The sequence below is a fragment of the Thunnus albacares genome, chromosome 16 (genome assembly GCF_914725855.1).
Source record: "Thunnus albacares chromosome 16, fThuAlb1.1, whole genome shotgun sequence".
Lineage (NCBI taxonomy): Eukaryota > Metazoa > Chordata > Actinopteri > Scombriformes > Scombridae > Thunnus > Thunnus albacares.
Window position 1 is genome coordinate 28,754,169 of NC_058121.1, and position 21,536 is coordinate 28,775,704.

Consider the following 21,536-nt stretch of genomic DNA (forward strand, 5'->3'; position numbering starts at 1 on the left):
CTAACTTTCAATTAACTAACTAAAATAGCAACAGCTCTCGCTACGCCTGCACTCCTGTTCTAATCTGGTGTTACTATACGTAATATTTTTACTGAGGTAATAAATTAAGTGAGAAGTAGAGTCATTTTCTCAGACTTCTTTTTGCAGCCAGTGGCGTCGCCCCCTGATGGCTGTTAGAGAGAATGCAGGTTTAAGTCACTTCTGCATTGGCTTCACTTGTTAGAACTGGATCTACACACCTGATAACAACACAGCAGGGGAGGAAACTGTTCAGCAGTCAGCAGGTCTGTGCTTCAAACAAAGTGCTTGTGGGAAAGTCAAGACATGGTGATTTAAAACACATTGTGGTTTAACAAAACATCTAAAGAATGCTAGCAATAGCTGGTCCCAGTGTTTATCTTCAAAGTAAAGTTGCACAACTTTCTAACTCAGACTCAGGCGAATTAATGTCTAGCTTGATAGCTAACAACATAATTATGTATATAAGAAGTTTTTGGAGTTGTTTAAAGGTGTATTTATTGTCTTTTGGGGGAGGCTAGCTGCTCCCCACATTTTCAATGTTTGTGCTAAGCTAGGCTAGGCTAAACACGTCCCTATAGATATCTGTGTACTAACAGGTCCTCCAAATTAATAGTTTGATTTCACTGCCTTCCAAAGATGAACAATTGAAGCGTTTTCTGATCTGACCTATCAGCAGGGTGAAATAGGTTGTTATTGCCTTCCAAAACACATATAAGCATTACAAAAACAATTCATATGACAGCTTTCTGATATACCTCCACTATGCTTAAGCCCAGGAAGTACTTACTGTATACGTTAAGTTAGAGAAAGATCATACTCACAGTTAAAAGAAACCTACTATATGTTGGCTGTTGGTACAAGATGGGATGAGAACAGTAATTCTATTTGTTAGAGTTAGATGCTTCATACAGTCACTTTTCATTCATGTAGCCCAAAATCACAAATCACATCACATCTTATATCCTCAAACTCTCAGAGTGGATAAGGAAAAACCTCCCGTTGTCAAGATGTTTTGACATCACATTTACTACGGTGCGGTGTGTTTGGCATTTAACATTTGACATTTGAATGAACTATTGACGATTTGCTGTCATTCTCCTGGTGAGGAACGTCTCCTGTGTCCCGTATAATACACTGTGTAATGTTTACATACGCGTATTCAAAGGTGAAGAGACAACAGGAGAATAGTGGTGAACATACTGTATGATGTTGTTCCAAAAATATACGGAAAAAAACTAAAAGCTGCTACACATTTAAATTACTAAACTAATACTAATGAAAAAACAACTTGAAAAAGTACCCTGTAGAGCTTCTTTCGATTACGCGTGCTATGGATGAATTTTACATGTGTCCATGTTTTGTTCCTCTTGTGCACACACACACAAAAACGCACAGCGAAGGCAGTGAAGAAGAAGACGAAGAGAGTAAGTAGTCACGGATGTAAGTAATGCAGGTTTCAAACTTTCAACAGGAAGGAAATGCATTCAACATTTTGTTAGACCTCAAGGATTCACACAATGAATTCTAATCTATTATCTAGAAAGTCATCAACAAACGTTAAAACCATGATGAAACCAAGAGAAACCACCTGAGTCACCATCCGAGTAGAAAAGCAAACAGTAATTGTTATGGTATTACAATGGTTCAGGGTCCATTACAAATTCCCTCAACAAACATGATACATGCAGTATCTCTTATAAAGAGCCTCAGACTTCAGTATTAAAGGGAAGATAATCATGAAGACCTACAGCTCCATGTGAATCATGGTCCAATTTGTGTTCAATAATTCATGAGCTGCTCCCTCAGCAGACAGAGAGGTTTGTCTGATGTAGAAGACGGAATAAAGAGGAACCAAGGAACCAAAATGATTTCAATGATTAATCGACTTTTCTGTCTAATCGACTAATAGTTTCAGCTCTACAGGTCACATTATTTGTGTCAATAAGTGTAGTTATACTCAAGACTAGTTATACTCAGGCTTTACTCTCATCTAAGTATGTCTAGTATGTGTAACAGCAACTGAGCATCAATACCAGTCGGAGGTATTTTTTTTATTTGTGATATATCTTAAAATGTAGGTAACTGCTGAGTATATCAATAAACATTGTGCACATACTCAGCCCTGGCAACAGACTGCCTGTGCATACTTTAGCAAACCCTAAAAAGCACATCCCCAGACCTGCTTCTGTCATTATATCCTATAGTCCACCCCTGGCAGTAATCAGGTCCTACAGTTTGCTAAAAGAGGTTGAACTGGTGAGACAGAGAATAACTGGTGAGCAATTTAAACCGGCCAAAGAGCTCTAAATTGAAATGCATGGCTCTGCTCTGTGAGGGCTGTTGTTCTCTTGCCAGTGAAGTGTGACTGGATTTAAAACAGAGCTTGAAAGGCAGTGGACTAATTCATTGTATTCCTCGGCAACAGTACTCCAGCGGCCATTAAGCCATACTTTGATACCAAATAAGGTCTAAGTGTTTCAGATTTTTACTCCGTTTGCTTGAGGTAATCTCGTAGACTTTAATTAAAAGTTGCCAAGTGATTAAACACCTGCACACATGCACTCTCACATACGAACACACTCGCATAGATTCCTCGGTCGCTACTCCTTGACAGAGGCCATTTGCTAAATCCTAATGGAATTCATTAGTTTCTTCATTTGTGTCCGTGGAGGCTGGACTGTTAATCACCTCTCAGGCTTGACCCACAGTCAGCCTTTGGATTCTGTGAGCAGATAAAACAAAACTAAAAATCATCCTTTTCAACTTATTGAGTTGACTGTATTTAATAATACAGGAGTTTATTCATAACTACAGTTTAGCAATGTGGAAATACTGCAGAAAATTGTAAATGGCATGACATAACAATCATTGACATGTCAAGTCTTGCTGATGTTTGCTCTTATGTTCACTCACAGTAAAACGCTTCCACTGTTTATGGATGTTATGACGGGTTGACCCTTGTCTTTCCTGGAAGGATATTAATATGACACATCAGCAGGAGGTCTTGAGTTTTATTATCAGCAGCCTGACATTGAGGGAAATCAGTCAGAATTAGTTAAAGGGGACATGTGGAGGCCCTTTGAGGTCTAACACGGTGTAACAGAAGTATTTCCTTCCTCAAAAAACATCTGTAAGTCCATTTTTTTTAAGATTTATTTTAAATTCTGCATTGTTTACATCTGTTTACCAGCTTGCAGTCTTGTTCTTCCCTGCCTTTGTTGGCACATTGCTGCGGTTTTGGTGCATTACAGCCACCTATCGATCATTGGAACAGCTGATTTTACCATGTGATCCATTATAGGTTCCACTACTGAGGCACTACTGAGTATTATTTGACACGTGCATATTATTTGAACACTGGCTTTTAGTGTTTGGTGAGAGCTATTATGCAGTAGTTGGTATGTGTAAATATGAGTATAACGGGTATCTGGAGTCGATGTTGAGTGACAAACAAACAAACAAAAGTGGTTGCTAAATGAGCTGTGAAGGAGCAAGAATGAGCAAGTCGATGACAAATGAAATATCTCAAAAATATGAGTACTGCAGTCAGACTGTGTGACACAGTTACATACAGTGCAGTGTGTCTGTAGCGTACTGTATATACGCTGAGTGAGTTTATTTCCTCATGTTATCTCTGGTCATTTGTACAGAGACAGTCCGGCTCTGTTTTTATTGTCTTATCTGGATGAGTCTGGACTCCCCATTTCGACTGCGGCGTCTGCTTGCGGCTTTATTTCTCCATGGGACAGCAGGACAGGAGTTCCCGGCCTCCCTAATCATAAATCACATTGTATAGAACATGTCAAAGTAAAAACAGTGAGAAAAACAGGCAAAATATACAGAAACCCTTTAAAACATTAATGCAGCTCTACTGTACGGTGCAGCAGGGTAACTACTTAATTGGTGTGATGCTACTGTAATATTTTCATCTGTCACATAGTTGTGATTTTCTTTGTGTTCTTACATTATTGATGCAGGTAGTTCTGACTAACTTATAAAATCGCTTTCATTGTGACATCCTCTGTAATGTTAAAGTTCCAGCCTTTATATTCTCAATAAGCTTCTGACTATGAGTGACGGGCTCCCACATAAACACACCATTTTCTGCCAAAGATAAAACATTTTTGGTTATTTCACTTGAGAGATTTTCTGTATTTTCCATCCAGCATCACTAGTCTGAGCAGTTTGAAGGCTGAGTTGGAAAAAATATGATGTCACATACAGGACCAGTCAAATTTTTGGACACTTTCTCATTGAAGTGAAGGGGAAGATGTGTCCAAACCTTTGACTGGTGCTGTACATCAGTCTATCAATTAGCATTAAACAACATTTGAATCACAATGACAGTTCTGGGCTTGTTTGCTTATCAACCAGCAATGTATGTCAATTGATTTTACATTGTAAGGCTGCGTCAGGACATTGTGTTTTAGTTGTAGAAGTGGTGATAGTAGAAGTAATCAAGGAGTAGACTTCACTGATTACCCAAAGTTATCAGAAAAACAGATAAAAATGTCTGAAGAACTTCAAATAAATGTCAGAGCCATATCTGTTAAAAAGTACGAGACAATCTAAATGCAAATGTGTGCTCAAAGTTAGAAAGTGAAATTTGTAAAAAAGTAAAAAAAAAAAAAAAAAAAAAAAAAAAGTAAAATAAAATGAAGACAGAAGACATTAAATATGTACAGATGTTTTCAAATCACAACAAATATATTTCATGTCTTCTCTGTTAGCATAACAGAACCATCAGTTATTATTTCAATTTCACACTGGGTACAAGCAAATACGTAAGATAGCAAATGGTAATTTTATCTAAGTTCAAAGAACAGTTGTATTTATGTTGTCACTTTTCCTTTTCTTGACAGTATTGATTGAGAACTTTGAGGTCAAAATCACAGTAAACATACAGGACCAGTCAAACGTTTGGACCATAGACTGTATAAAAATATGGACGTAGTTACCGTGACGACACCCGTTGGTTTCTGAAGAGCGGTTTGGAAGCTCAAAGTGAGCCGCTCCGGCCGTCGCCATCTTGGCAGTGCGTGACGCTGCCTAACTCCCAGCCAATCAAAAATGGGCAAAGAGGCGGGCCGAATGGCTGAAACAAGCCACCTAGCGGCTGGCGGACCTGTCACTCAAAGCAGCCATGTCCTTCATTATGCAGAACTTTACGGCTTAATAAAACTTAAACGGGCGAGTTATAAAAAAATTCACCCCCCGTACAGTTGTCATGAAAGAGGAAATTAGCTACAGAGACCAAAACTGTTGTTTGTACCAGGCTGTAAACATGTTTATTTCTGCTGTAAAGTTGGACATTTTAACATGGAGGTCTATGGAGATTGACTCGCTTTTGGAGCCTCAAGTGGTCATTCAAGGAACTGCAGTTTTTGGCTTCATTTTCAACCCCGGAGGTTGCTGCTTGGTTTGGACACACTTTCCCATTGACTTGAATGAGAAAGTGTGTCCGAAGTTCTGACTGGTGCTGTATGTTGCAGATAATTTTATATAAATGATTTGTGTAGTAATGTTCAACCACCTCTAAATGTAAAGCTGTTGGTCTCATTGTGACACATAATCATATTTAAGAAACTGTGATTACTGTTGGTTCATTATTCTGTTCTGTTTGTGATTCTGTTTGCTTTGTTATATAATGGTTTTTTTTGTCAGGTTAGGATTTTAGAGTTAAAGATTATGCATGCTCAGCCAATCTATGATATATAAATAAAAATTTAAAAACAAAAACAGACAAGCTTCAAGCATCCTTTAAATCTTGGCTTGGATCTGTTTTTATCAACTTATAAACACAACAAAGATTAGATTTGTCTTAATCATGTTATCACAGAGAGGCTTAAAAAATGCATTAATATTGCATTGAATACTGAAGTATATTTTTCTTATTTGTCTAAAAAATATTTCACAGCTTCAGGATTTTCCTGAATCGCGCTGCCAGCTACCCAATGAAGAAATCATAAAACAATATTTAAGCTTTTGAGACTGACTCTGACTTTAAATGCAGCTACGCAGCATCTCAGTGCTTTCAAATCTCCTGTTGAGCATTTGCAGACTAAAGATGCTCAGACAGGACCCTCCAGGCGATTCTCAAGTCTAAGATGAAAAACAAACTATGACCAGATCTTTTCTTTATAAACAGGGGCTACTCAATCCTTTCAACGATTCAACATTATTCAGTAAGCACAATGATGGGAGTAATTTACACTGCTGTCTTATCTAAGCTTAATATTTATGTGAGAAATATTTTAATGTGCTCTTCTTTCCTCTGCGGACTAAAGAGCTTTGTGGTTTGCATCAGTATTGCTTGTTATTATCACTTCCTCACTCTGTAGTCCTCTTGGCAGCCGTGGCCCTCTCTGCACGGAGGCCACATTTAGTATGTGGACAAACTTCCTAAAGGGTTAGTAATGTGGTGGTTCACAAATATTAGATCAGTCCTCTCACCAGCCAGCATTCCTCAGCCACACACACACACACGCACACACACACACATTCGCACAATCGTGAGTGTCCAGCAGGCACTCCTCTGCTGCAGCATAATAAGTAGCATCTCACAGTGCATCAAAGCTGAAAGCTCTGCAGATGGCCCCCAATAATACGTAATGTAAGGCCCATTGGTGTAGTGCCTGTGTCAGGAAGTCCATTACTATAATGTCGAGATCTGAGGTGTTCCTTACGGCACCTCACCACTCACTAGCCACTTTTTTTTTTTTTTTTTTTTTTGGAAAAGTCATAGTCTAATGGGAGAGGTTTTGCCTTGATGTCAAGTGCAATTTCCAGGCTTGTGCCTTCGCATTTTGTCCTATCATCTCTCAAATAAAGAGGGGCACAGACGGGCTGCAGTTAGAGGACCAGGGTAGCAGTTCTGGATTACCCTGCCTGAATGGTTAACATCAAAAAGACATACTGATGGAAGGAAGCATACAGTAGATACATTTCAAAAACAGCTAAATGAAACAGTGGAAAATAAGTTGACCAAACAATCTTAACTCAAGGTTCTCTTATTTGCTTGTTCTGGAGCTTTCATTTGCAGATTAAATTTGCTCAGTTGCCATGGAAATGGCATGCATGATGTTTGAACTTTCCATCAATCAATCTGAGCACCTTTGGGGCTTCTCATACTTGAGCTTAACAGTTCATTCACGACGTTGGAAACAAAGATTGTTTCGTCAGCTGCTGTTTCCAAAGTCATGAATGAAGTCAAGCTCAAGGTCCACTTACTCGCTTGTTCTGGAGCTTTTAGCTACACAGTCTTCATCAGTAGCCTGTGTGTAATCTGAGCGCCCTCTACAGGTAACATGATTTTTACTATATACACACCCACATACCATAGATATTGAATATGTGACTGATTGACTCCAAGTACTACTATACAGTATGAGAAGGTTATATTGTACTAGAATCAGCTGCTAGCTAATTTCCATCTATAGTCACTGGGCTGGTAGACACAAAACACTGATACAAGTAATGCAATTAATACAAATACATGCTCAAATGTTGGATATGGATGCCTTTTAGTAAATATTTTGTTGGTGTGCAATGAGCTTTCAACTACATATCACGGTCTTGAAAACTTTTTTGTGAAACCCTTAATTTTAAAGTCAAAACTAAACTGTACAAGCAAAAAAGGGATAATTCCTCAGATTTGTCCTTTAATTGCCCACTAACATTAATGACAAACCCCAGCTTACTCTGAACTGATATTTATTCAAGTCTTTAAATTAAGTTTATAATGACAATCATCCATCCAGCGTGTGTGTGCAGTTTTGATGCACTTAATAAGTACATTTTAACAATTTTCCTGATGCAACGCTTACAGAGGGCCTTTAAAACTCAAATCTTACTGCCAGCCAAAACACTTCTCGGAAATATAATTACACCATAAAGAATATTCGGTTAAATTAAATCCAAGATGCTGAGTAGACAAAGTTGTGTTGTGGTTGATAAAGTTCTGTATGGACTAAGCAGTAGAGCAGCGGAGAGTTGCAAGACGTGATTAATTGCCCGAAAGGTCATCGACCCAGCCGTTGGAAGATCAGATGGATTCCTGGCATTAGTTTGGCAGTATTTAGAGAAAAGTCTAAAGAAAACAACAGGGAACAAAGTTTAAAATCTGAGCTGGGCTGTTCATTTTCTCAGCTTGAGCGATCTGTGCTGTAAACTATAGACTATGCACTGCAGCACTGCTTAAGGATTCCTGTATTGGATCCCTGAAAATACCAATACCAGTATCATTATATTGATATTGGTTGGCAAATACTGTTTGGCAAGTGTAGTTGTCTATTGTCAACCCTCACTCCCTTTAATATTACAAGTACACACTACAAAAGCTAGAACTAAGCGGGTAGCTCTGAGTCTGAAAAGTGAAGCCAATGCAGAAGTGATTAAACCTGCATTCTCCTTAATGGCCAGCAGGGGGCGACTACATTGGTTACAAAAAGAAGTCCGATTATATGGAAGTCTATGAGAAAAATGACCCTACTTCTCACTTGATTTATTACCCTACTAAACACTTTCCTAGTATGTGGACAACTAGGAGTAGCTGTCGCTATTTCACAGTTTGTTTTCAGTTCATGAAAGTTAATTGTGACATTTTTGTCGCCTAAAAAAGTCTTGTTCAGTGTTTCGTTGTACTAATAGACCCTCTGAGGAGTCGGCTGTTCTGTTTTTCCGGTAAGTACATTTTGTTTTAATTGTTATAGCCCTGGCAATTGGCAATGGCATTATCACAGTTAACCATAGACTGTAAATACACCATGCTAATCAAGCTAGCATCTAGCACTAGGGTGATGGTCAAATCCAAGATGGTGACTGTCAAATCACTAAACTCCAGGCTTCAGAACGGCGGTTCACAAACTACTGGACGGTGACTAAGTCCGTATTTTTTACAGTCTATGGTTATAACTAAGTCTGTCTATATGCTGCAAGAGTTTTTTTTGCATATAATACCAGATAGTCCACATTCTCTGTGAGTCAATTGTTTTACTTAGTTTGCCTGGTGAATCAGTGGCACTTAGGAGAGATGTTTGGTGCATATAATAGCGGACATCAAGAAATAAAAGCTTTCTCTAAACACTCCCAACGGTTCATTGTCAGCGTTTGTCATTCCAGTGACAACAATCTGTTCCAAGCTGTATAGAGTGGAGAAAGCCTTTCTCTTGTTTGTCTCTGTTGGGAAATCTGCCTTTTGTTTAGTCCAGTGTTAAATAAAAAGAAGCCAATGTTAAGCACTCCATGAGCTCATTGACCCTGGATATTGGATAGGCATTGAACTCGGTAATTGCATTCAAATTAAGGTAGTTCACACAGGAGCAAACGGCCTTTTAGACTTTGGCACAATGTGAAGATTAATTATTCACGTCACCTAAAGAACCACCATCCAACTCTACTGTACATTAGTGTACTATTAAAGATTCACATTTCGGTTTTGTCATCTTGTCCCTTTTGGTAATAGAAGATTGTTCTCCACTTCATTTAGTCCTTTTCGTCAGTCATCACTGATAAAAAGGGAGGAAGACTGCTGAGTAGAATAAATGCCATCCTGTCTGTTATGAACACTTCTCTCTGCAGCCTCTAATTAATTTTCTAAACCCAGGGCAATCTATGCCCGAGGAGATAACCACAGCCTTACTTTAAGCTTTGGTCTCTAATTTTAACTATTACATCTGATTGGAAAGTAATTTGCTCTGCTGCCACAGGACATTGATGAATGCATGCATTGCACAAACTCATAACATAACTGTTTAACAGGGTTGCCAACTTTTAACCACCAGCTGGAGTGAGATTCAAATATTTGGGGGTTGGAGGTGATTATTATGTATAATATTAGTGGAGGTAAGCGTATGTCGGGCAAGGCTATAAAAGGTTTTATTTGTCCAGATTTTGAAATATCCATCTCTAATATCTATCTCCTGCCTGAAGAATCAAGTTCCTCAATGCACTGTAGGACCTTTACCCACACAGCTAGAACAATAGCATCAGAGGTTTTCTTCAGGTCATTTGCTTCACTAGTCAAACTGCTTGTGGGTAAGACACATTGCAGTGCCTCAATAACTGAAGGTAAGTGATTTGCCACAACTCATACAACAGCAAAATCATCCTGTTGAGTGTCAGAGAGACGGTGAGGAGAGCATCTTGTTTTCTCCTATAAAGTGTTCGTTCAGTGTGAGTTATGTTTGGCGTTGAATCACATATCACAGAGTAATAGATGGCCTCCTCTGTCAGGATGGTGTTAAGTGCTTTTTTGTCACTTTGCTCAATAAGCTCATTCTGTGTCTCAGCAGATAATGAGTTAAGCACCTTTCTTCTGTGCTCGCACAAAAGGGGATCATAGTAGGACAACAAGAAATAATGGGCAAGAGTTCTGAGGAAATTTCCATTATGAACATCATCTAAATCGGAAGTTTTGCCTCTTAATGCAAGATGTCTGGACGCCAGGTGAAGGGCTGTATCCAAACATTGTAAAATAGCTTTATTCTTCTTCGTCTGCAGTTGTGTTTTTATGTGAGAATCATCTCATGTTGCTGCGTGCTGAGGGTTTGTCCATTTTAAATCGCACTGTCACACATTCTGGTAAGTTTCTGTACATTTTTGGCCATTTGCTAGCTGAACTCAATCCTTGCTGTTCAGTGCACTTGCGGACGGCTTCGTCTTCTCGTGACAGAACAGAAGGCGTCGGATGCTGCAGAGCCTGAACACTCTCACTATAGATAAGCCAATCTCTTCTAATTTTCTCACGGCCATTTGCTGACTTTGCATATTGAAGATAATTTGGGAATGGGTTCCATTTCCATATCTTTGGCTGCCATTTTGGTTAAATCTGCTTTTTCTGCACTTCTGTTAGCCAGTTCATGAAAATTTATCTCATCTCTGCTGGAATATAAACTGCTCCACTAAAGAGGCATGGTTTGCCAGATCCAGTTACGAGACAGGGGTCAATGGTACAAATACATCTCTTGGATAAACTGTGTGTAATAGTCATCTTGTTAGTGATTGTGTTAGCTGTCTTGCTACAGCCAGTCTATTGTGAGTGAATACTGCTAGCTGACTGCTAGCATGTTCGCAGCTGGCTAACGTGTTAGCAGTTAGCTCACCAGCTACAGTAGTTCACCATCTAAATCTGTGAGTTGTCAATCATTATACATCACCTGGAGCCTGTTTCAACAAATTTCCTCTCACATTAATTTCGATGTGTTTAATTAATCAAAAGGAGATCCATACTTTCTGCACCAGGATGCGAGAGGACTGTAGGACGCACAAATTCATCAGCAATTTGCGAGTGCCAAACATTTGTGAAACGGGGCACTGGTACTATTTGTAATCTCCATGTAAGCAGTACTCGCAAACCACTTTTGTAAAATGGGCACCAGGCGTGTAGCGCCACCTATTTTGCGAGGACGGTTGGGTAAACTTTGCTCTGCTGTGCTGTTCTCTGGTATCAACTGATAAAAATAGTCTTCATATGAATTTTTTGAGTAATTATGACAATGGTACCAAATACACCTTGAGCTGTTCTTCTCTTGCACATTTTTTTTTCATTACTTTTTCTAATTGGAGACAGACATGAATATTTACATTTATAGGCTTATTTGTCAAGGAGTGAAGGAACCTGTCCATAATTATTTCTCTTGTGGTGGCAGTGTAGTGCTGTGAAGAAAGAAAAGGGAAATTCAGACAGATTACTCATGATGTCCTTGTTCTGGCCGTAGCTTGAATGCATATTCTCAGTGGGCTGCTGTCAGGGCTTATACAGTACATGGATTGATGTACCAAATAGTTAAGAGTGGTATGAATAATTAGCACAGCAGGCCCTGTGAAGCAAGTTAGCTCCTTACCTTTCCTCTCTCCGAGTTTCCTTTCATGTATGAGTTGGCCTGAGGGTCTGAGCCGTATTTCTGAGAATCATTAGCCACATTCGGGTCCTTTGAGATGACTCAGATTGCCGCTGTATGAAACGTTAGACGCCAAGTGATACTTTTTGTCACTTGAGCTGATGAGAGTGGAGAAGAGAAGGGAGAGGGGAAAAATTAAGGGGTGGGAAGTAATGACAGAAGTGGGAATGTAAGAAAAGAGAAAGTGGATGAGAAAGAAATGAGTCAGGCAGGCGGGGAGGGTCGGAGCCTTTTAAGAGATCTACAGGAACTAATGGATAATGTCAGATAGAGCACCAGACCTTATAGAGAGTGCATTAGTGCATCGTGTTGGCAGATGATTCTGGTAAAAAAACCAATAGATCTAAAATGGTATAAAAGGATTCAGTGACTTAGATTGATAGAAGTACAAAGATAACTGCTGTTTATCTCTTCCTGTCAAGAAAGTGTAAAAAAGTTTTTAGAAGCTTTCCTCCCTCGTATCCTTCTTCCTTTCACCTCTTCATGACAAAAGAAGTCTTAAATTTTGCTGAGTTTTTTCTCTTCGTCCTCCCACATCCTCATGTCCCTGACACTCCTGCTTCTTTCCCCTCCTCCTCCTCCTCCTCCTCCAACCTTTCTTTGATGCAGGAAATCTTTCGACTGTAGTTTTCGTCATCCCTCCGTCCTCTTCCCTCTGTCCGCGCCTATATTCTCATTTCTCTTCCTCCAGCCTTTCTTTGATCCGAGACGCCTTCTACGCCTTTTGCTGACCACTGCAGAAGCTTTTGTGTGCGATTCTCGTCCCGAGCTTAGTCAACGCTCACCATCCGAGGCCTGCATCTTATCTCTTCTAATTACCGAACGCTGCCGTCTATGTCGTCACTGTAGTGTGGAGAGAGACGTAGCAGGACAACAAAGCATGAAAAGAGAATAACAGAGCTATTGTGCATAATGTATTTTTCCATTTTTCAAAAGAGTATAACACATTTTTTTACTTGAACTTGAATATTTAAGCATCTAAGCTTGTAAACTAAGTGTCTGGTTGGGCGTCATTAGAAAACGAGCAGCTGTAAAATGGTGAATAAACGTTTCTGAGCATCTTAAACGCCACGAAATAATTTATGTTATTATCAGAATTTGATCCATGTGGTCCAATAACATTCGGAAAGAGTAAAAGAGGTACATGATTAAATTACTTTATCCCAGTTCAAGTGAACGAGGAGCCGACCGGAAGTCAACCAGCTCAGTCAACGGGAGTCTCAGAGACGCTGGAGAAGGACTCTACTGAGCATGCTCAGGGAAGCGTGAGGAAGCCTGCAGAAACATGGCAGACTTCTTTCAGCTTTATGCGCCACTGTGCAACTCTCACAGAAATGAACGGACGTTCTTCAAACACAGTATCAATCAGTTTTTATTTATGTAACGCCAAATCACAATAAAAAGTCATCTCAGGGCACTTTTCACATGGAGCAGGTCTAGACTGTACTCTTTAATTTACAGAGACCCAACAATTCCCCCATGAGCTGCACTTGGTGACAGCGGTAAGGAAAAACTCCCCTTTAACAGGAAGAAACCTCAAGCAGAACTTGGTGGGCGACCATCTGCCTTGACCGGTTGGGTTGAGAGAGAGAGAGAAAGAGGGGGAGGAGGGGTTGGGACAGAATAACAACAATCATAACAATAACAATAACGGCAACAATAGCAAAAGCCGGGGAAGGACGCCAACAGGACTGCGAAGGCTTGGCCTGCAACCCAGGGTTTCCTGTGAGATGAGAAAGTTCTCCTTAATACATCCGTTGTTGGGCCACTGATTGGATCATAACCTTGTACAGCCCACGAATGTTGATACAAGACATCTTCCCCCCTTTTTTTTGTATTTGACTCAAGAAGTGGAGGCTAGCAAACTAGGCTAACTAGCCTCCAGTAGAAGCAGTGTAAGCTAATTAACCTGCTCATACTGATGCTCAACCAAGCCTAAAACTCATATGTGATTATTTTAACATATATAACAACAGATAATTGAACACAAAGACACAGAATTATAACTTGGAAAATGTATTTTTTTATTTCACTGTGTCTTTAAAGCTGCTTCACGTTGGCACAAAAAATGTAAGTTTCAATTTCCAAGATTCACGTTAAACGTACACACATGCTGATGTTTACCAACCTGTGACGCTTTATAAAAAGGCTTCCAAAGGGAGGAGAGAGACTACAGATCCAACGCTTCAGTTCTAATTTGTGATTCATCACTTTCCATAAGCAGAGAAGTGACCACACTCATCACCAGAATTTGATTTAGGCAAAACTGGATGGTGCACTGTTGCGACCCCACTTTGTGATTTAGGCTTTTAATACATTTTCATTTGTACATAAAAATCTTGCTTAGTGTCACTCTAATCATTGGAGCAGCTCTGGTTTTTCCAGGCAGGAGAGATTCTTCTGTCACAGTCGCTCACTGGCGATCCAAACTCCAGATGAATCAATAGTTCTGAGCACAGATACACTTTACTGAGTTATACCTGCAGCAGTAAGAGCACATGTGCACTTCAAGAGAGACAGACATGATAAATATTGCTGCTGTCTTAAGAGAGTTAACTGTCCATTTCCTTGTGAGCGTCTTCTTTGCTTCCTTTTTATTCTGTTTTATTTATTGGATGGGAGAAAAGGAGGAAGGACGGTGGACACTGCAGATAAAACGGCAGACAGACAAACAGATTATTTCATCTTATTTGCCAGGGGAAATATAGTATGTTTGCTTTTTGTGTTTGTGTGCATATCACTAATATAGAACATATTCCTTTATGAAATAGACTGTATGGATGAAACCACTGAGGCAATATGCTGCATCACTGTTCTCCTGTTACAGTATATTGATACTAAAAGACGACTTCATTTGCAAAAACCGATAATCACCATCCTTTAAAAAAATGAACTGACTGTTGTGAGTTATTAACACATTCTGAACCCTACATACGGTTTCTCACAGAAGCCGTTATTGTCCGTTATCAATGTGCTGCGAGTTCACGTTTTACGGCAGAGAACATTAAGTGTCAGTGCTGTTCTTGAACAGAACCTGATCGATCCGTTCAGCGAATCAGCGCACAGTATTCAGGTCTGGTGACACAATATGGTCGTGACTCTGTTCAGTCGGAGCAGGAACAGCGTCGGGCTTTGAAGCTCATTTGATTTAGTGGCAAAACTTTATAATTACAACTTCCAGGTCCGACTGGGACCCAGAAAGCATTTTTCCTGCATGCAATCATGAGAAAAGGAGCATCTAGAAAAGCCGAACGATTGAATTGTTTTATCCCCATTCAAGTTAGCCGGAGGGCTAAACAGGAAGTTAGCCGACTCCATTAGCCGGCGGAAGTCTCTAGTGAGCATGCTCTGTGTGTGCACAGCATGTCTTAATCTGGGTAATTCCTTTACAGCATGAAGTGGCTTTTTTGGCTTCATGCACTGAGTTCTCTTCATGCATCCATGAGCCGGAGTCCTGCTGTCTGAAAGCAAATTCCCGTCTAACTTTGGCTCAAAGTCATCTTTAAAAGATGCATCATTTGGACAAAACTGACGAGCCTGTGATGTTTCCTCCTTCAGGGTGTAAAACAGAAGTAGTGAGCTGAGAACTGAGTTATGCTGAATACTGCGAAACACTGAGTAACAATAAATAATGTGGAATATGGAGTTAAACTATGGAATACTGTAAAATAGTTCATGTTTTTTCAGGTTAATGCAGTTCCCACAGTTTCACTCTTTAGGCTCGATGAGTCAGTTCTGCAGTGAGCTTGTCTGCTCACCACTGTGGTAGATCTTTAAATAAGGACAATCTGCAGGTTAAAACATCTGCACGTTCATGCTCAGAGGTTTTTTTCTAAGGTATGATCATATAAATGTGTAATATTGACCATTAATGGGCTGTTTTTGTTGCAATTTTCAGCATTTTACCTGCTTGTTTTATGTCAAAGAATGTTAACTTATATCCATCACATGGTTTTGTTTAACTCTGAAACATGAAATGTGAAATTATCTGCTTTTGCAAAAAACTATTTGAAAGAAAAACCCAACAAATTTTCAATAGAGTTTAAACAACCCGACTGCAGTTTGATGGATATTACCTGCACAATAACAGAAATAGAGATATCTGTTTTTGCAGATGAACTCATATATACTTATACATGGGAGATGTAATAACACTGATATGTTATTGTGTAGATGTTGCTGCTCTGTTGCTTTTATTTTTATTCTCACGGGACACCGAGGCTCATTATGTTAAGACTGTTTTCTAGAACAAAGAACATGAAGTTGTTTTGTGTTTCCTGCACAACTGCTGCACAATATTCTTAAAATGAATCTGCAGAAATGATTCATCACTGGGTCAGTATTCATCTTTTTTAAAAATATACATTCATGCATTATTTCATTTGAACAGAGAATTAAGGAATCAGTTTTCCAGTTTGCTGCTGTATAGAACTAAAATATTTTAGCAAATGCACATTTATTTCCCATCAAACTGAAACGTCTGCTAGTCAGCTGTGTTTGTCTAGTTCAAGCTAATCATTTTTATGTAAATGGTTCCCTTTAGAGTTATCATGCCTGAGCTTTTCCATCTCATGTAAGAGGTGAAAGTTGGGAAACGCTGGTGTTAAACGTGACTCATCGGTGATTTTATAGAAAATTCACAACTGCTGTTTGTGGTTTTATTCCAACAAAGCACCAGAGGAGAAAGTAGCACATAATGACCACACATACAGTAACTACAGCCAGACTGCAAGATCTCACCAGGAGTAACACACATAGCATTTCTTTTTCTAAAAACACCTGAATGAAAGTCAGCAGATCATTTAAATTTACCTTTTTGTTCAGATTTAAAGCATTTTATGGTGGAGTTTCCTCGGTAGGAGAACTCTGTGTGTATCTGAAATGGTGATTGTGATGATCTTACTCAGAATAGTTTATTTATTTTCAACACAAACATAGAGAATATCTCACAAATTGGATGTTTTAAACCTGTTGTAAGAACATCATGGTGCAGTAGAAAAAATAAACTTACATACTAAAGTGTTATGGAAGCTTGTTTTTCCTTTTTTCCATTATTACTTAAATATTCAGTTTTAATTATTTTAACCATTAAGCTTAAAGATTAGAGAAGGTGAAATGGGATGGTGGAGGTGTGTGAGGGAGGGGGGGAAAACTAAGAAAGAAGAAAACATCCTCTGTAAATAAATAAATAAATAAATAAGGAGGCTTATTACACTGTGAATAACATTGAATCTAAATGTGCAGTTGATTTGATTTGATTTGGCATCTCGTAGTATTTTCCAATCAAAACCCTCTCAGCTTAATCTCGCTTGTGTATGTTTATTTTCCCAGAGGACTCTTATGTATCATGGCTCATTAAGATAAAAATGATACAAGTTCCCTTCAGCAAATCGTACAGTTTGGAAGTTAATTTCATCTCATTTGTATTTAAACCTGGGAATTAAATCACCTCCTTCATTTTTCATGATCGGTATGTTTTCCTGTCATACGTGTTTTGTTGCCACAGGATCAGACGCTCGGTGCCGATCTGTCAGGGTTTAAGGTGGAGTCAGTTATTCTGGAGAAAGATATTTGAACTAAACATCCAAACAAATACACCCCTCCTTTCATACAAATATTTTTTCAAATTATTTGTTTTCAGGAAGAAAACAAAACATGTCAAATACCAGCGAGCAGGTCGGTTACATCACTATCTCAGTGTCTCTCCTCTGCTCCGCTGTGACGTCTATCAGCAGGTCTCAATGAGGGGAGTCACATCCACCTGCTACATGACGCACATTTCCTAATTTGGACATCAGTCCTGGAGTTGGGGGTGTTCCCCAGAGATAAAACTGAACTACTGACACAAGCAAAGTGCTCCCAACGGACTCTCATAACCTGTTGTTCCTCTTCTCCTTTCCACAAAGTTAGGTTGTAAAAAATAGGCAATAAATGAAAAGTGCAAAGCAAGAATCACCTTTGAAGTTCTTCTACATGTTACATGCTGTGCTGTCTGTGTTATGAGTGTATAAATAGGTAGAGGTCTGTCTTAGTAAAGTTTTATCTCAGTAATCAGCGCAGTCGTCTATGACCTGGGAGACTCCAGTTCCAGACCCGGTGTGGGGACCTCCTTCATAAGGTAGTTTATTCATGAACACTTATTGTAAAATCAAAAGCGTAATACAAACAAAACAGCCTCTTTCAACTTTTATTCAAATACAAATAATTTTGCTGCCTCAACAGATACAAATACAAATACAAATACAAATACTGGTCTCTCTGCACATCTCTAATAACACCGTCCGCCTCTCTGCGGTCGACCTGCACTCAGCCTCCCTGTTTCTGTCTTCACCAGACTGCAGAAATTTAGTGAAACAAAATAGTTTTCACGTCGGCTCCACGGGAAGAAATCCACAGTGTTTGTATTTATTGATTCATTGATACACTTAATATGTTCAAAACACATATAAAGCGGGACATTAGTGTGACTTAAACAGCTGCCTGCACGGATTACGCTTCACTTTAACGCGACAGAAACCGACTCAGAGGGTAGAAAGATGTTGGAGATCTCCATGAGACTGTCTCTGATGAGTGTGAATCCATACATTTAATAAAATGGAAGCGTATCTGTTCTGTTGCACGAGCACCAATACCCCCTGCTGATTGGTTGGAATAGTGTTTTGTGTCTGGCTCAGTGTTTACACGTCTATATACAGAGCCGGGCTGTGTATGATCAAAGCACACACTGTTATTATTCACTGAATCTGATAAAAAAGTGTTTTGGATTAGAATCACCGACTTTATCTTTAAATCTTTGTTACTTTCAAAAGTTTCATACTCTCCAAGACTTTTTCCTTTAACAAATAAAAGTCATAAGTGTCATAACAGCGTTGCTGTAACCTGTCTGGTGTCACCAGTTGCTTATGGTTACTCTACATTTTAAAAGGACATGTTTTTCTTGCTGTAATCATTCCTCCTGTTCACACTGACCATTAGAAGATCCCTTCATGCACTTACAATCTAAGTTCATTCATAATTCTGCATAAAAAAACCATCTCTTTAATATCCAACGTGAAACAAATTGCCACTTGGAAGTTTAGAAATGTAGAGTGTGATTTTTTAAAATGTTCTTTTAACCTGCTTCTTCTTCATCCTCTCTTCTGGATCCACATAAAATTGTTTCCATTTTATTTAGAGGTTCAATGATCAGTCGATCAACAGAAAATTAATTGGCAGCTATTTTAACAGTTGAATAATTGTTTCTAAAACGACAAACATCTTCTGGTTCCAGCATCCAAACATCACGCTGAACATACAGACATACAAACAGCGGGCTTCCTCTCCATGTCTTCTTATGCCAAACGATACCTTCTTATTGATCAGCGTGCCGCTCTGAGATCTGAGAGGACAGAGTCGATCGCTCACCACGAGAGACCCTTTCATGTTCTCCCATCTGCGGGACTCCACTACAACTAATCACCTGCGGGGAGAAATAAAGCAAATAACAGGTTTCAACAATCATTTCAACCTGAAAATAGGAGTGTTTGCAAGGCATCAAGTGTTGGAGGGAACATGGACGTCTGTGGTTCTCTCTATTTATGTGTGTGTGTGTGTGTAACATTTACGGAGAAGTCTGCTAATTATGGCAGATGAAATAATAGAAGAAGAGACTGCCACAAGGCCTGCAGATCTCTGGTACACAAACACACACACACATTATACGTGGGTGTAGTAAGCAGAGTGACAATTATCTTGTCGCTCCGAGCTCTCTGCTTACACTCATCAACGACCTGAAGGAGATAAGTTGTGACAGAACGACGAGTAAGAAAAAAAAACAAGTCTCATTCATTTCTGACTTCACATGTAGCTGAAGACACGCGAGGCCATCTGCCACAAACATTAACAACTCCGCTGTATGCATGGAAATGAGACAGATGTGAGAGAAACTATTAGAGGAAAAAAAAGGAGGGAAAAAGGGGGAATGAAGAGTTGACAGTTAAGGTCGTAAATCTGCATGTTTCATCCATCTGTTTTCTACTCAGGTTCTCTGTTCAGCAGAGCAGACGAAACCTTCTTTACCTTGACAGCTTCTCCTGGGACTTCCAGCTATCAGGTTTTTATCCCCCCCAGCATGTCCCAGCTCTGCCCGCAGGTCTTCCTCCAGTCTGTCCTGTCCTCTAAAACCCCCCCAGACGGGCATCTTAACCAGGTGCAGGGATCACCTCCGCCGGCTTCTCTTAAAGCCCCGTCGGAATTCAATTTCACACCAATTTAACAACCGAAATTCAGACACAATCTGTCCAAAAAAATAACTTTTTTAATATTTTAACAATGTTATTTTATGTTTTTAAAGTATAGCATCTTACTGTCAGTATGCAGTATCCTACTCACATTTTGGTGAAACATTGCAATTCATTTTCTTTCTCTGATTGTGAATCAGGTGTTTTGCTGAATTTGCTGCAGCTTCACTAAAAAACACTTTGTGCTTTGGCTGAATATTTCACTTTGCAAAGACATCACACAGTGAGGCTGAGAGAGACTCGGGGTGGTGCAGGGATAGGGACGGGTAACCAGACTGTGGAGGTAATGTCATTACACCTTACATAGTAATTAATAGCGTGTTAAAATAGATCATTCTCTGAGGTCTCGAACAGCCTGGAAAGCAACATGAGAGCAGCGCAGACAGTAGAGACGAGCGCTTGTGATCCAAATAAAAAGGGACAGAAAATTGTGCAGGATGCTTGGTTAACCTCTGATGCTGCCGAGTCAGGCTTCTGCACAAGGCGTTGGAGTGTGTAAATGGACAAATAACAGGTAACTCGAAGCCAAACCAATAGGTTCCTGCAGGTCATGAAGCATCAGTAACTGGTAGATAAGTGTTCACCGTGCAGTAAACATCACTTATTTACTGGATGTTGTGTTTGTTCACGTCTACAAAAAAGGTTTTTTCGTTCTTCCTCCGTAGTCGTCTCTATCATGGAGATCCACTGGAGGGTCAACAGAGAGAACTAACATCAAACCTGCATTAACTGTTTGTTTTTTGGCCACTTGAAGGCAGCGGAAACAACTCACATCATCAGCTTTTAAGTTGATATGTTGAACTTGTTAGCAAACAGTTTCCACATCCAGCAGTTACGGAGCAACATTATCATTCATGTGGAGTCGTGTTTCTGTCCACCTGGTGAATATAAGTCCAATATTCACTCTCTTTTAGCTCTGTTTTTACTCTCTACCAACTCCTGAGGGAAATATCTGGCTCTTTAGCTGCTAAATGCTCCACTATGTTCACCAGCTAGTCTACAGCTAACTGTGTCTGTTTGCTGTTTGGTGCTGAGCAGGTAGTGTACAGCGGCTTTTGAACAGCTTTTTCTCTGAAAACAGCTGCTATGAGACGCTGAGAGTGAACCAGAACAGTAAAAGTTGCAGCCGGACAGATAAACAATGAGCTGAAACTCACTATAAAGCTCCGTGAAGCCGAGAGGAGCTGCAGAGTCACTGATAATTCTCATTTCATACATTGTTATTATAAAAGATATTGATTATAGCAGCTTTAAATGCACAATATGTAATGTCAGCCACTAGGGGTCTCAATCAAAACAATAACAAAAGACGGAGTGTGATGATGGAGTGAAGTAG

At 39.5% G+C, this 21,536-nt stretch overlaps 1 long non-coding RNA gene across 1 annotated transcript; it reads right to left on the reverse strand.

The window, feature by feature from the left end:
• Positions 1-982: 982 nt before the first annotated feature.
• Positions 983-12,033, reverse strand: LOC122999516. Its single transcript, XR_006407761.1, has 3 exons — positions 11,865-12,033; positions 11,605-11,676; positions 983-3,793 (listed from the first exon to the last, which is right to left on the reverse strand). It is a non-coding gene; the product is annotated as an uncharacterized LOC122999516 (long non-coding RNA).
• Positions 12,034-21,536: the final 9,503 nt, after the last annotated feature.